This window comes from Scyliorhinus canicula, chromosome 1 (genome assembly GCF_902713615.1).
Source record: "Scyliorhinus canicula chromosome 1, sScyCan1.1, whole genome shotgun sequence".
Lineage (NCBI taxonomy): Eukaryota > Metazoa > Chordata > Chondrichthyes > Carcharhiniformes > Scyliorhinidae > Scyliorhinus > Scyliorhinus canicula.
In genome coordinates, this window is record NC_052146.1 from 123,438,255 (window position 1) to 123,452,896 (window position 14,642).

General features: G+C 44.1%; 1 protein-coding gene across 4 annotated transcripts in view; it reads left to right on the plus strand.

The window, feature by feature from the left end:
* Nucleotides 1–323: 323 nt before the first annotated feature.
* LOC119967142 (cAMP-dependent protein kinase inhibitor alpha-like) overlaps nucleotides 324–14,642 on the plus strand; it is a 157,954-nt gene continuing 143,635 nt past the window's right edge. Inside the window, exons 1-2 of one of the 4 annotated variants that reach the window (XM_038799304.1) lie at nucleotides 324–612; nucleotides 2,434–2,520. The gene's annotated coding sequence lies outside the window, so the exon portion shown is untranslated. The remainder of the gene's footprint in view (nucleotides 613–2,433; nucleotides 2,521–14,642) is intronic. The other 3 variants (XM_038799296.1, XM_038799314.1, XM_038799287.1) reach the window with 3 other exon arrangements.

Here is a 14,642-nt window from a genome sequence, read left to right on the forward strand (position 1 = left end):
AAAACAATGGTTCCCAATCGTGCAGCTTTTGCTTTATTTATTTATTTTTTGCACGGACATTCAACGAAAGTAGGCGTGCGTGAGGATTTGAACTGTGTGCGCCTGTCTGGTGCTGTCATCCCAAATTCCCGTTCATCTGAATCTGCATTTGCTCCATGTATTGTAGTTGGCAACGCTGCTAGAATGCAAATACATGGGGGGCGGGGGGCATTGTTGTGGAGCGCGCCACCAGTCCCAGACAGGAGGGGTGGCCACAGATATACACATCGAAAACCGGGCACCGGACATTTCTTTTAGGGGGCGGTGCGACTGGAAGTCGGGTGCAAGAGCGAAGGGCGCTGGCCGCAGCAAAGGGTGGACGCTTGCTTAGATTCTGATGAATTTCCTCCGCAGTGACCGCGCCTCCTCCCACCCCCCCCACCCTGCCGCGGTGGTGGCGCTGAAGTCGCTGTCTTGGTACCCGATACATTGTGTCACTGGTGAAACCTTGCACAGAATGACGCGGTTTGGATGTGTGAATTACAAGGGAATTCCTGCCTTGATTTGAACCCAATTCCCCATCCAGCTCAGAAAGATTGCATTTTTCTCTGCTGTTTCATTTTCATCACTCGGGTAAGCGACGCAATACTTTATCATTAAAAAAAATACTGGGTGCTGAACTTGCATGAATTGTATTCTGGATGACCAGTGTCAGATTTAGGAAGCTGTTTCCACCTCTGTCCCCCCCCCCCCCCCCTCTCGCTTCCTCTCCCTCTCCCCGATATAAAGGAGAACATGTCCCCTCTGCCACGATTCCCTCTTTCGCCAGTCACACAGCCGCCTTATTTCAGTCGAATTGGTGTCAGCCCCCCCCCCCCCCAATAATCCAGGACAGCGGCTCCTTGCTCGGATTAATTTAGAAGCAAGGGAGCGAGTCAACGGATTGCAATTACATATCAGTGGGCCAACTGGTGCTTAAGCATAGTAATTGCTTTGGAAGTCATTCTGGAAATGTAGGCGTGGAAATTTCTAAATGGTTTTGAGGCAGAAGTTTTTTTTAAAATCGCCCCCCCCCCCCCCCCCCCCCCCCGCCGCGCTATGATAGCTCCAACTAATATTTGAGTTTCACTCAGTGACTGCATGATAATCACATGCATTGTAAATCATGGGATTTAAATTGGACCTGGGTGTTGCTGTGTGAAATGCTAAGTGAAGTGGTGGAAAAATATTCCACGTCAGTATATGTTTTGCATTGGCTTCAAGGGTCTTTTAAGATCTTGGACGAACTTGTCTGGTCGGAGCAATTCGATTTTTGAATGCATTTTAACACGTCATTTTGTAATAGCTTGTTCTATTTATAACTAATTTATTTGGTTAACTATTTTAATAAGGTTTTTTTTTAAGTGTGGGAATGAACCCATCCCACTGTTGACGCCACTTGGTTCAGTTGCGATTACAGAGTTATTCTGTTGGCCTCGCCAATGTTCGTACTGAAACTGTGTAAATATTGGCTCATTCACATTTCCAGCTGTTTTTGGAGACTCAACAATATCTGCTGGGGAGTTTTTTAAAAAATCGTTCTTCAGATGCGAGTGTCGCTGGAAAGGCCAGCATTTATTGGGAATTTCTTGGCAGACTGACTTCCTGGAAGAGCCAGAATCAGGATTTTCCCATTTGGATGAAAACACAGTTTGGAGTTGTGGGCCTGCTTGTGGGTAGATATTCTCCTGAAGCAGATTCGTATTGGGGCAGTATGGAGCTCTGTAATGTTGCAGCCTGTTCCTGAGTTACATCAAGATTATACCGACTCCTGCTGTGCTTACTTTTAATAGTTGAGATACTACAAAATAATTATATGTGAAGAGCATTGAAAGTCGTGATTAAATGCAAGTCTTTTTACAAGAACAGTTTGTAGAGATGAGTGCAATGAACTGAAAGGCTATTTCGTAATAGCAATAATGGAACTACTCATTGTACCATGTTTCAAATAAAGACTTGCATTTTATAGAGAGCCTTTCATCACCCCAGGACGTCCCAGGGGCTTTTCAGGCAATTAGGTACTTTACAGAAGTGTAGTTCCTGTTATCGGAAACTCGCAGCAAGCTCCTGCAACAGAAATGTGATAATGACCATCTAATCTATTTTAGTCATGTTGGTTAGAATATAAATATTGGTCAGGACACCGGGGATAATGTCCATGCTCTTTTTAAAAAAAAATGGTGCTCCAGGTCTTTTCCACCACCTAAGAGGGCAACTGTTGCTTTGGTTTAATGCCTCATCTGAAAGATTACCTCTGACAGTACAGCACTCCCTCCAGCACTGCACTGCACTGGAGTGGCAGCCTAGATTTTAAACCATGTTGCCTTTCAAACATTCTGAAAGTATTTCATATTTGTAAGGCATACAAAAGTCATCACAACCCCAAATGACCATAGGCTGCTCTCCCTATTGCAGGCAAGAGAGCTGACTCGTGGTGATTTCACCTGAGGGTTACCACATCTCGGTCAAGGGGCAACGTTAATGTTGTTTGAAACCTATTTGGTAAGTAAAGCCCGTTATTGGTTTGAATTCTGGTCCCATTTTATGGAGAGCTTTTTTCAAAAACATTTCTCCTGTATAGAGGACAAGAAAATCTTTTTTCAGAGGATATATACATGTGTAAATAAACCCAATACAATTAGTTCCTCCTGCAAACTTCATTGTAGTACTATCGGGAGTTTAACTTATCAGATTTAACATATCAAGGTTGGAAGGGAACATATCCACTATGGAAGGGAAACGTGGGCATTTGTATTATCACATTTCTTTTCTGAAATGTTTGCTTTCACTTGTTAAGGGTAGTCAAAGTCACAAATAGAAACATGTAGCATGCAGGAGAGTGATTAGTAAGTTGGACACTTTCCCCCTTGAGATAACTGCCGCCTGGTGTTCCTTCCCTTTGTAGGCAGCCCTTCTTGAGTCAAGGATGACTTACTTCCACATAGGAGTCCAATATGCAACCTATTGTCTCTGTCACAGGCGGTGCAGATGATGGTTGGATAAGTGGATCGGTGGGCTTCCCGGGTTGCACAAACTCCTTTTTCTGTTTACGTTTGGCTTCAGCTTGCTCTTGGTGATGAAACTCGAGGTGTTCAGCTCTTCTCTGCTACTGGAGAGAAACGGCAGGATGGTAATTTTGGGCAGTGCGGACGGCATTGTAGAACAGTGGTTAGCAGTGTTGCTTCACAGTGCCAGGGTGCCAGGTTCGATTCCCGGCTTAGGTCACTGTCTGTGTTGAGTCTGCATGTTCTCCCTGTGTCTGCCTGGGTTTTCTCTGGGTGCTCCGGTTTTCTCCCACAAGTCCCGAAAGAGGTGCTGTTAGGTAATTTGGACATTCTGAATTCTCCTTCTTTGTGCCCAAACAGGCGTCGAAATGTGGCGGCTTGGGGCTTTTCACAGAAACTTCATTGCAGTGTTAATGTAAGCTGACTTGTGACATTAAATATTATTATGTTATTACAATAGAGAGAACAGTGTGTGGCCTGATGTCCCTGGATTAGGGAAATTGTGGGCCTGTGATGAGTTTAGCTTTGGTGACCACCAATTTGTCAATGGTCAAGGAATTTCCAATAAAGGCTAGGCCATAATTAATGCCCAGATGGCTCAGTTGAGAAAAGTCCCAGTTTTGATTCTTGGTCTGTGCTGTACCAGTACACCTCATTGGAGGTGGTAAAATTGTCCCCGGTGACCTTTGATTGTAGGAATTGCAGGCATGCAAGTAACGGTGATAACTACACCCTCTCGTATCCTTCCTCATCTTTTGCGAGTCCATTGGCACTGGCTAAATGCTCTCAAGAATAATGAATAGCCACTTGTGGGCGTGACAGTGGAAGGGTGTTTAACAGACTACTCGAATAATGAGTTAATTGGATAGAAATAAGTCTGACGGGTATCACACGGGTGTCTGTTAAATGTCCTACCTAATAATGAGTGTCATTTATCATTGGAACTGAGCATTGAGTCATGTATATATAACAAGTGGGCAATATGACGAAGATCCTATTCTCAATATCGTCCAAAACATATTACTACCTCAATGACTTCAGGGAAGGAAACATTGGCAAGATTTTTGGGTAGGTGTTCTATTCCCATCACAATTGCTGAGTGCTTTTGTACTGTATATTAAATAAAACACTATTTAGTTCATCCAGCTTGCTCTATTCATAGCTTCACAGCCAGGATCCATTCAGATAATTTTCATCTGTTTCCTTTCCAGCTGTTTTTGACAATGTTCATTGGTAGTGAAATTGTGCAGGGGTGGGAGTAGTAGCCTATCATGTATGACAATAGAAGGAAAAATTGAACGCCAATTTCTGCAAATGTATTCAGTAAACCGGGAGAAATAAAGAATTATGAACCACAGTTGGGAAGGAGAGTTTTGATGAAAAGTCACTTGAGTGATCTTCAGCTGTACCTGTGATTTTGCTGAATACACTTTTTTAGTTATAACTCTTTCTGGATGTCATCCAGGAAGATAATTGCATCAACATGATTTGAATTGAATTAGATTTCCTGTGCAAGTATTATTGCAGAGAACTGTCCCTTTTTATATCCGATGGGCCATTAGAATGGATCTTCATGCTAATAGTGTATTGCTATCAAAGGCACTTTTGTGGCATAAATGGCTTGAGAGGAAGTGCCACAGCTGCTGAAAGCCTACAAGGAGGTAGTTTATGCTGTGCCTCTGGAGAAGAAATGGCACTGATAGTGCTGCCATGTTGATTAAGACTGAGAGTGCGGTTTAGTGGGGGAAAGTCATTACTATTAATGTTCCATTATGTAACTGGGTACGAGTGTCAAAATGCATTAGTTAATCCCTTTCAAATAATGATAATTATAGTCTGGTGGGACAGATATGTACATTTTTCAAAGTACATACTTTAATAATACTTTAATACTTTTTGGATGACAAAGTGACATTGGAATGTTAAGTTCAGAATGTGAATATTTCATTTATTTGATAGTAATAATCATCCTTTGCTGAGAAATGTTAACATAAAAAGTATCTTGTGTAAAGCATACAAAGGAAAAAGTTAATATCTCCTGACCCACAGATTAAATCCCTATTTAGAGACACAATCCTTTTGAGAGCTCCAGTGCTAATTTGACAGCAAACTCAAGGTACCAAATCTAATCTATTTTGGTTCTGAATAAATTGAAATGAGGAATGCCATTTGAATTTATTTATTTTACAAATTCCACCTTCTTTTTCTTCTTCACCGTCCATTTGCTCCAATTATGTTTCTTCAGTCGAAGATCACCCTGTGTCTTCCTCTCAGGAGCGGATCAACAGGTGCTCAAGTCCTAGACCTCTGCTGTTACTGCTCTTTATCCAACCAGGAGGAGAGTCATAGTCATAGAGGTCTACACAACAGAAAAGGTCCTTCGGCCCATTACGTCTGCGCCGGTCAAAAACAACCACCTAAATCAACATGAATGATTTAGATTGCATCAATTCATGGGCCAGAAAATTGCTTGGAGCCTTCCCAATTCTACTGGTGTTACTTTGTCAGAACTACAGTGAAAAGCCCATCAACCTGCACAAAGGGCATTTACACAGCAGTTACGGTAAAGTAATGGCAGTGTGGGCACAGATCACACCCATTCCAATTGAACTGCTGGGAAGGTAAATGGGTTTAATGCACATTAGTTTGCAAATATCACGGCAAGTTGTGGCAACAAAGAGAATATGCCAGGAGTTGTAAATTGTCAGAAATTGCAAGGTGATTTATGCCACTTTGCTGTTAACATCGCAAAAACAAGAGGTTGCTATTGTGTCATTAATGTGAAAAAATTGTTGCTTTTGCATTGTTAAATCAAACCAGATAAGCTGCAGAAAGTAAGGCTAGTCTTCAAAACATAGGACATATTTAACAATGAAATTTGTGAATCTGTAATGTGAGTAATCCTCTTCATCTCAGAAAGTGAAAAATTTAAAGCGTGGAGTCTCATTCCTGCAGGTAAGTTGTTCTTCTTTCTGAAATGAACTTTTCTTTCTTCTGCTTTTCTGACTACTTTTCTCTCTCTATCCAATGTGTATTTCTTTTGCCTGATTCTAATCCACCCTTTTTATTCTGTTCTTTCTTTCTTTAAAAAAAATGATTTAAGGAGACAAACTGTTGGTCCTGTCATCCAGTACGTTCCTGCATGCTCCACTGACCTTGCTGTAATCAGCTTGCACTACCAGCAATTTGCTTCAATAATGCTTTGACGTGAGAGGAAGAAAACAAAAATCTAGCAAATGGGGTGCATAGTGAGGTGCCCTGCTCCAGCAAGTTCTAGACAACTATTTCTTCCTTTCTACCTCTGTCCCAAATTTATGGTATGCTGTTACAAATGTGTATCTCCTCCTCCAATGTTTATACAGCAGTTTCTGTATGTGGATGACATTGTGTGACTTGACCATGGCTGATATCCATTTTCTTATTCTTGGCTTGGGATGATGGGAGGGGGTGTTTGGGATGCAGGGTGGTGTGGCAGTTGATATTGCCATTATTAATGAGTATAGATCACCACTCCCATTCCCCTGTAGCGATGGGTGCAGGGCCCGCAAAACCCCATAGACATTGACAGGTCCAGAAGATCCTGCTACCAGCTAATGGCGGGCCGCCTCCAGAAAATACGCCACAGGGGGTTGGCTGGAAAATCCAACTCCATGTTCCAAAGAAGAAAAGAGGAATTATTTCCAGGCCAATATTTATCCTTCAATCAACATCATAAGAAATAAAGATGATCTTGTTATCATCACATTGCTTGTGGGAGTTTCCAAGGTACAAATCGGCTGCCATGTTTCCTACATTATAACTGTGACCCCACTTCAAAAGTGCATCATTGGCTGTAAAGCACTTTGAGACATCTGTGGTCCTGAAAGGTGCTACATAAATGCAAGTCTTACAAAGTGACTGTACCTCTAATGTACTTAGTTGGTTGTAAAGCATTTTAGAATGTCCTCAGGCCATGGAAGATGCAAGATAATCGCAAATCTTTCTTTCATTAGATCAAACAAACTAGGCATATTTAAAAATAAAACTCCATTGGTTTCGTCAGGATCAGCAGTACAGGATTGATGAAAGAAAGACCTTTGAAAATGGATTAAATTAATCATCTGTGTGCCAGTCCTCCTCTCTGTTGGCTTGGTGGCGATGCATGACCAGGACTGACAGCTGAACAGTTTGAAAAAGGTACAAATGTCTTTTCCATGAAAATAAAACCCTTCACGAAGGATGTCTTCTTTGAACACCATAATTGAAAATAGGCTCCCAAGGTATTTAACCCTTTCCCAATCGAAACCACAGCGCATCAATTTCCAAAGCAAATACAGATAAATTCCAATTGTGTAGTATTGATTTTTCTTTGGTAAATTTTCTAGCCAATTGCCTTTGTGATGCTTGGAAGATTTCAGGAAAACTTGGTTAAATATGAAGTGGGAAATTTTAGGGTTAAACACCTGGGTTAGTGTGTGTTTGACTGTAGTTGGTATTTTAAAAAATAAATATATAAATTTGTTTGCAAGTGTCTGGGTGTTTTCAGCAGCCAGAAGATGAAATTGATGAAGGAATGTGTTTATCAGTCTGGGCTACTGCAGTGGTTTGACTGGGGAAGTCCCTGGGGACCGGAGCAGCTTGCAGAGATAATGTGTTTTGCAGCTTGGGGAGATTAGTTCATTGCTGGGTGGAGCTCAAAGGCAGGGAGGCAGTGAGTTTGGAGAAGTTTTGAGAGAGAGGAGCCGAGTTGTTATTTGCCTGACTCGAGTCCACAATTTCCAAGTAGGATATTTTTTGTTTTAAAAGAGTAATATTTAAAAGCTTGGCCGTCTTGTCTGAAGACGAGGAAGAGGTTGAAACACAATCTAGTTGGAGCAGTTATTTGAAGAAATTCAGCCAGAATAAAAGGTTCCGACCAGAGCCAGAATCTGTTCTGTACTGCAGGTATTACTCTGTGCCCTGCTAATTTGAAGCTGGATTAAGAGCTGTATGTTTCTTGTTTAGTGGGAAATTTTACAGCTGTTGGTAATTGTAAGCAGTTCTTTTTGGGTATAAAGTTAAAAGTTTAATAGAATGTTCATAGTAAAGCTTTGATTTAGAAATACGAAAACCTTACTTTTTCATGCAATCACTCCCTGAGCGAATCATTCTTTCAACAGTATCCTAGCCACTGTTGGGGTCTGGTCTGGTATCATAATACCTTGCAGTATTGGCATTATGTCACTGTCAAGTACAGCTTTGTGGTAGCTATTTTAAAAACTCCCAACAGTCTAATTGGCAGAGACATTACTTGGTTCCAAGCCTGCTCATTGTATATCCTTTAAAACAGGGCTGTGGTGTAAGAAACAGCAGAGTGAGTGGGGTGTTAGTGCAGGGACAGACACACGGGGCTCAATTGCTACATATGGTCTGATTCTGATTCTACAGTGACCCGCCACAGAAAATTACAAGGCACATCAAAATTTGCCCTTTTGAAGTGCATTCTTAGGTATCAATCGATGTGTATTTGAAACCCACCTAAATCCCAGAGGTAAATTGAATTTATGAAGCTTGCTTCAAGAGGTGACTTTTATAGTAAGTAAGTTTTACAATGGCAATGTCTTCAAGCATTTGGAAAATCTTACTTGCTTCAAAGATAGAGGGCATGTTTCAGTATTGTCAAGATGACCTTGCAAGTAACTGATACAATGATACTTTGATATGGCTAAAAGTAATGTGTTTTTTTCTGGTTTTCTGCAGACTGCTGACAGTTTGTATCATGTTGGTTATATTAAAATACACAGCAAATTTGAGGCTTAGCTTTGTATCACTACTTCTATCAGTAGAACATTTAAATATTGCATTCACCTAAAACATATGAACAAGGATCAGGAAAAGGTTATTTGGCCCCTTGAGCGGGCCCCACCATGTAATAAGATCATGGATGCTCTGTATGCCTGGGTTTCCAACTATATCACCTTCCAGCTGAACTAGACCCACCAAAGTGCCCAGGCTGCAGGATTTACTACCATTACTGCATTAAGGGGGCAATTGATGGCATGCATGTTACCCTGCGAACATAGGGCCATCTGGGAGTGGATCCACTCCCTGTATGTTCAGATCATGTGCAACCACCACCTCCCAAATTGTGCACATGTGTGAATGCAACCCAGGATGCGTTCCTGACAGCTACATCTTGCGGCACTTGGAGATCCCTATTTCTTTGAGGAACACCCCACGACACTGGTTGGCTCATGCGGGACAAGGGTTACCTGCTAAGGTCAAGTCTGACGATGCAGGTACGGAGGACTGAGACAGAGTCAGAGACCTGTTACAATGATGCCCAGGCCGCCACCTGAACTGTCATTGAGTGGTGCTTCGGCCTTCTGAAAATGCAGTTCCGCTGCCTGTTCTGCTTTGGTGGTGCCCTGTAAGCACATCCCCCAGAGACTCTCCCGATTTATGGTGGTATACATTGTGCTCCACAATCTGCCACAGCAGCGTGGCAACACGCTGGAGGAGGAGGGACATGCGGCCTTGACTAAGGAGCTGGAAGATGTGTTCCAGGAGTGGCTGGAGGATGAGCTGGAGGACGGGCAGTAGCAAAGGTAATCTGCTGTGAGGAAACCTCTGGTGCTCCTTCGTTTTTGCAAGTCTGACTCCTGTCTTTCTGCTGACAGCGAGTTCACACCCAACCTCTGAACGGGGTCTGCACCGGGGCATTTGATCTTGGACCGCTGTGCCTGGGGAGGTGGGTGGAGTGGAAGGCAACAGCGGGTGGGAATACAGGCATGCCTGCTATGAAAATGAACATGACAGAGGCTTCATATGTATCTGGTGTTACATGTTTTAATAGTGAACATTTTCACATGTTCTGGACATGCCCGAAGCTTCGGGGATTCTGGCAGGGGTTTGCAGATTTCACATCCACGGTGTTAAAAACAAGGGTGGCACCGAGTCCAGAGGTGGCGACTTACGGGGTGTCGGAAGACCCGGGAATCCAGGAGGAGAAAGAGGCAGACGTTCTGGCCTTTGCTTCCCTGGTAGCCCGGAGACGGATACTATTAGCTTGGAGGGATTCAAAGCCCCCGAAGTCTGAGACCTGGCTACCTGACATGGCTAGCTTTCTCTGTTTGGAGAAAATAAAGTTCGCCTTGAGAGGGTCAATGTTAGGGTTCGCCCGAAGGTGGCAACCGTTCGTCGACTTCTTCGCAGAAAATTAATCGTCAGTAGAAGGTGTGTGTGTGGTGGTGGTGGGGGGGGGTTTAGTTTAGCTTGGAGTAGGGGGATAATAAAGATGGGACCTGTAAGGCAGAGAGACGGCTTTTGCACTATGTTTATAGTCTCATGTACAATGTTTATTTTGTTGTTGTTATAATATACCTCAATAATACCTTATTTTAAAAAAATAGTGAACATTTTACTGTGACAGATTTCCATTCCTCCTCGCTCCAGATAGTGACCCATTCAGTGCCCCTCACTCGTCTTGATCTTTTGTGGTTCAGTGCTACTCTAGGTATGTCCTCAAGGTGCACATCAGTGGTGGAGGCAGCCTGCTGCTTTCTGTGCCCTGTGGCGTTTGCCCTTGGCAAAGGCCTTTGATGTTCTCTGGAGGGCCTGAAGCCGGGAGGCCAAGTCCATCCTAATGGTGTCACTGGCATCGCCAGGCCACCCTGTTCTATCCGCTGCCCTTGAGGTGCACGCCGTGTTGGCCTCTAGTGCTTCCTCTTCCCTGACTCTGCCTGTAGAGCCCTAGGGGAATCCATGGGATGGAGGGGCAGCTGGACTGCGCTCCAGAGGCCTCTGAACATCTGGCACCGCAAGTCCTGGAAAATCCCCATTGTCTGCACTATGGTGCCGACGCCCTAGGTGATGCTCCTCCATGACTGGGCCATGCTCTGCAGTGTCTGAACAATGTCCACCTGTGTCTAGGACATGTTCCTCTGACTGGATCATGATGTCAAGGCCCTCAGCCATGGTCATCACAGACTGAGCAATGCATTGGACACCGCCACTCGATGCGGGCGTCATGCTCCAGGCTTTCCACTGTGGTCCCCACCCTAGCAGTGTTGGCATCGCTGCCGCATTGTCGGAATCATCTCCTGTGCCTGCAGCCTTTGGGTCTTGAATTGGCCTTAGTCGCTGGAATGCCACTGACACCCCTCCTGAATGTCACAGCTGTGTCCTATCATTTAGGAGAACCTTGTCCTGAGGCTTGGCATCTAGCTGGGGCCCAGCTGCTTCCTGGGATCCAGCAGACCTCCTAACTGCTGTTTCTCTTGGGTGTTCTTGCCTGCACCTGATGTGCATCAGCAACTGTGTGGTGCTCACCAGATTGTGCCCCAGACACTTGTCCACTAATGTCGCCCACTGAGCTGTGTGTATGTGCATTTATAGAATGTGCGGGCGATTAGCTGTGACGCATTGACTGTTGTAGAGTCTCGGTTGTTCTCTAGGCTGGTGGGGAGGGGGTGTACAACTCTGGATGGCCTAGCCTCATCAGATGGGAGATCCTGCGAGTCTTCAGACTGCAATGAAGAATGAATCCGTTGTGAAATCTAATTGACTGGATGTTAATGTATCAAACAATTAAGGATTGGGTGTGGAGTAGCGCAGATGATGAACTGTAACTGCTGCAATGTGGGTCACCTCCAGCCTGGGTTGACAGTCTGCTGGCAGAATTCTTGTTCTGTGCCTGAAGGGAGGTCCTTGGCAATTATTTACTGTGTCAGTCACAGTACAGTTTGCTACAGGTAGGGTGAGGAGGCGGGCCTCAAGTCTACCTCAGCCAGGACAGGGATTGAACTATCGAACCCTGTGAGATTGCTTCAATCTGATTCACACCCTAGCTACCTAATCAACTGGGCTATCTGCCATCCACCGCCAACACCACTGGCTAGAAATGACCTGTATGAAACGGAGTTTGGCCAGGAGCACAAACCAACCATTATTTTGATAGCAAAGTGATAATCGCATACAGAGAGGTCAGGGTATTTGGGAAATTGAAATTGTCTCACGGATACATTAGTGGTTTGGATACATTGTGGTTCGATGACGTACATCATTGCAGAGAGGAGAATGTGCGCCATGTCTAACTAAACTTTACTGGTTAGGGAACATATCACAGCTGTGATGATGAAGGATATCTTGGAGGGGTCTTGCAGTGTACAGCTCACTAATAGGAAGGGCCACTCTCAATGTTGGGGTTGTACTATAGGCCTCCTAACAGCTAGTGGAATGCAGAGGAACAGATATGTAGACCAATTCTGGGTTGTTGTGGAGGGTGATTTTTATTTTCCCCCATATTGACTAGGACTCCCTTAGTGCCAGAGATTTGGATGGAGAGCAATTTGTTAGGTGTGTTCAAGTGGGCTTTTTGAAACAGTATGTTGATAGTCCAACTAGGGAGGGGGCCTCACTGACCTAGTATTGGGGAATGATCTGGCCAGCTGACCAAAGTTTCAGTAGGGGAACATTTTTGGAATAGTGATCAGAATTCCGTAAATTTTGAATACTCATGATAAGGACAAGAATGGTGTTTCAGTGAGGGTGCAAAATTGGGGGGAAAGCTAACAACAACAGAATTCAGCAAGAGCTGGAGAATTTGGATTGGGAGTAGCTGTTTGAGGGTAAATCCACACTTGATACGTGAGAGTCTTTTAAAGAGAAGTTCATTAGAGTGCAGGACAGGCATGTCCCTGCAAAAATAGGACAAAATTGGCAGGATTAGGGAACCATGGATGACCGTGGAAATTGAGACACTAGTCAAAAAGAAAAAAACAAGTATACAGAAGATCTAGGCAACTAAAAACAGACAAAGCTATTGAAGAATATAGGGAAAGTAGGAACAAACTCAAACGGAGTTGGGAGGGCTGAAAGAGGCCAGGAAACGTCATTGGCAAGCACAGTCAAAAGAAAATCCCACGGCCTTAAGTTATGCGTGGAGTCAGGAAGTTGGTGAGATCCCAAATGAATACTTTGCATCGGTATTCACCAAGGAAAGGGACACAAGGATGTTGAGGTTAGGAATGGGTTTGTGAATGCTGGGTGTGTCATTATGTCAGCATAATGAAGGAGGAGGTGTTGGATATTTTGAAAGGCATTAAGGTAGACCAGTCCCCTGGGCCTGATGGGATATATCGCAAGTTACTGTGGCGGTAAGAGAAGACATAACTGGGGCAAGGTTCCAGAGAAGTGGAGAATGGCCAATGTTGTCCCTTTGTTTAATAAGGGATGTCGGGATAATCTAGGTAATTTTAGGCCGGTGAACCTGACGTCGGTGGTGGGGAAGCTGTTGGAGAAGATACTGAGGGACAGGATTTATTCACATTTGGAAGTGAATGGACTTGGTGATAGGCAACAAGTTTTTGTGCGGGGAAGGTCATGTCTTACCATAGGTTTTTGAGGAGGTGACAAAATTAATTGATGAAGGAAAGGATGTGGATGTTATCTACAAGGACATTAGTAAGGCGTTTGACATGATCCTTCATGGCAGATTGGTAAAAAAGGTAAAGTCCCATGGGATTTGGGGTGTGCTAGCTGGATGGATAAAGAACTGGCTTGGCAATAGGAACAGAGTAACAGTGGAAGGGAGTTTTTCAGAATGGAGATCTGTAAATAGTGGTGTTGAACAGGGTTCAGTGCTGGAACCACTGTTGTTTGTAATATATACAAATGATCTGGAGGAAAATGTAGATGTCCCAATTAGCAAGTTTGCAGATGACGCTAAGATAGGTGGAGTTGCAGATAGTGAAGGGGACTGGCAGAGAATACAGCATAATATAGATAGATTGGAGAGATGGGCAGATGGCAGATGGAGTTCAATCCAGACAAATGCGAGGCGATGCATTTTGGAAGATCAAATTCAAGTGTGAATTATGCAGTAAATGGCAGAACCCTTGGGAGCATTGACATACAGAGAGATCTGGGCATTCAGGTCCATAGTCCATGAAAGTGGAAATGCAGGTGGATAAGGTGGTCAAGAAGGCATACGGCATGCTTGCCTTCATTGACTGTGGAGATGCCGGCGTTGGACTGGGGTAAGCACAGTAAGAAGTCTTACAACACCAGGTTAAAGTCCAACAGGCTTGTTTCAAACACTAGCTTTCGGAGCACTGTTCCTTCCTCAGGTGAGGAAGGAGCAGTGCTCCGAAAGCGAGTGTTTGAAACAAACATGTTGGACTTTAACCTGGTGTTGTAAGACTTCTTACTGTTCATTGACTGAGGCATTGAGTACAAGAGTCATCCTACAGTTGTATAAAACTTTAGTTAGGCCACATTTGGAATATTGTGCGCTGTTCTGGTTGCCACATTACCAGAAGGACATGGATGCTTTGGAGAGAGTGCAAAGAGGTTTACCAGGATGTTGCCTGGTCTGAAGGGTGTTGGCTATGAAGAGAGATTGAATAAACGTGGATTTTTTTCGTTGGAAAGACGGAGGCTGAGGTGAGACCTGATGGAGATCTACAAAATTCTGAGAGTATAGACAGGGTGAATAGTCAGAAGCTTTATCCCAGGGTGGAAGACTCCGTTCCAAGGGGGCACAGGTTCAAGGGGAGAGGGGGAAAGTTTTGGGGAGATGTGCGGGAAAAGTTTTTCACGCAGAGGGTGGTGGGTGCCGAGGGCACGTTGCCAGTGGAAGTGGTGGAGGCTGGCACGATA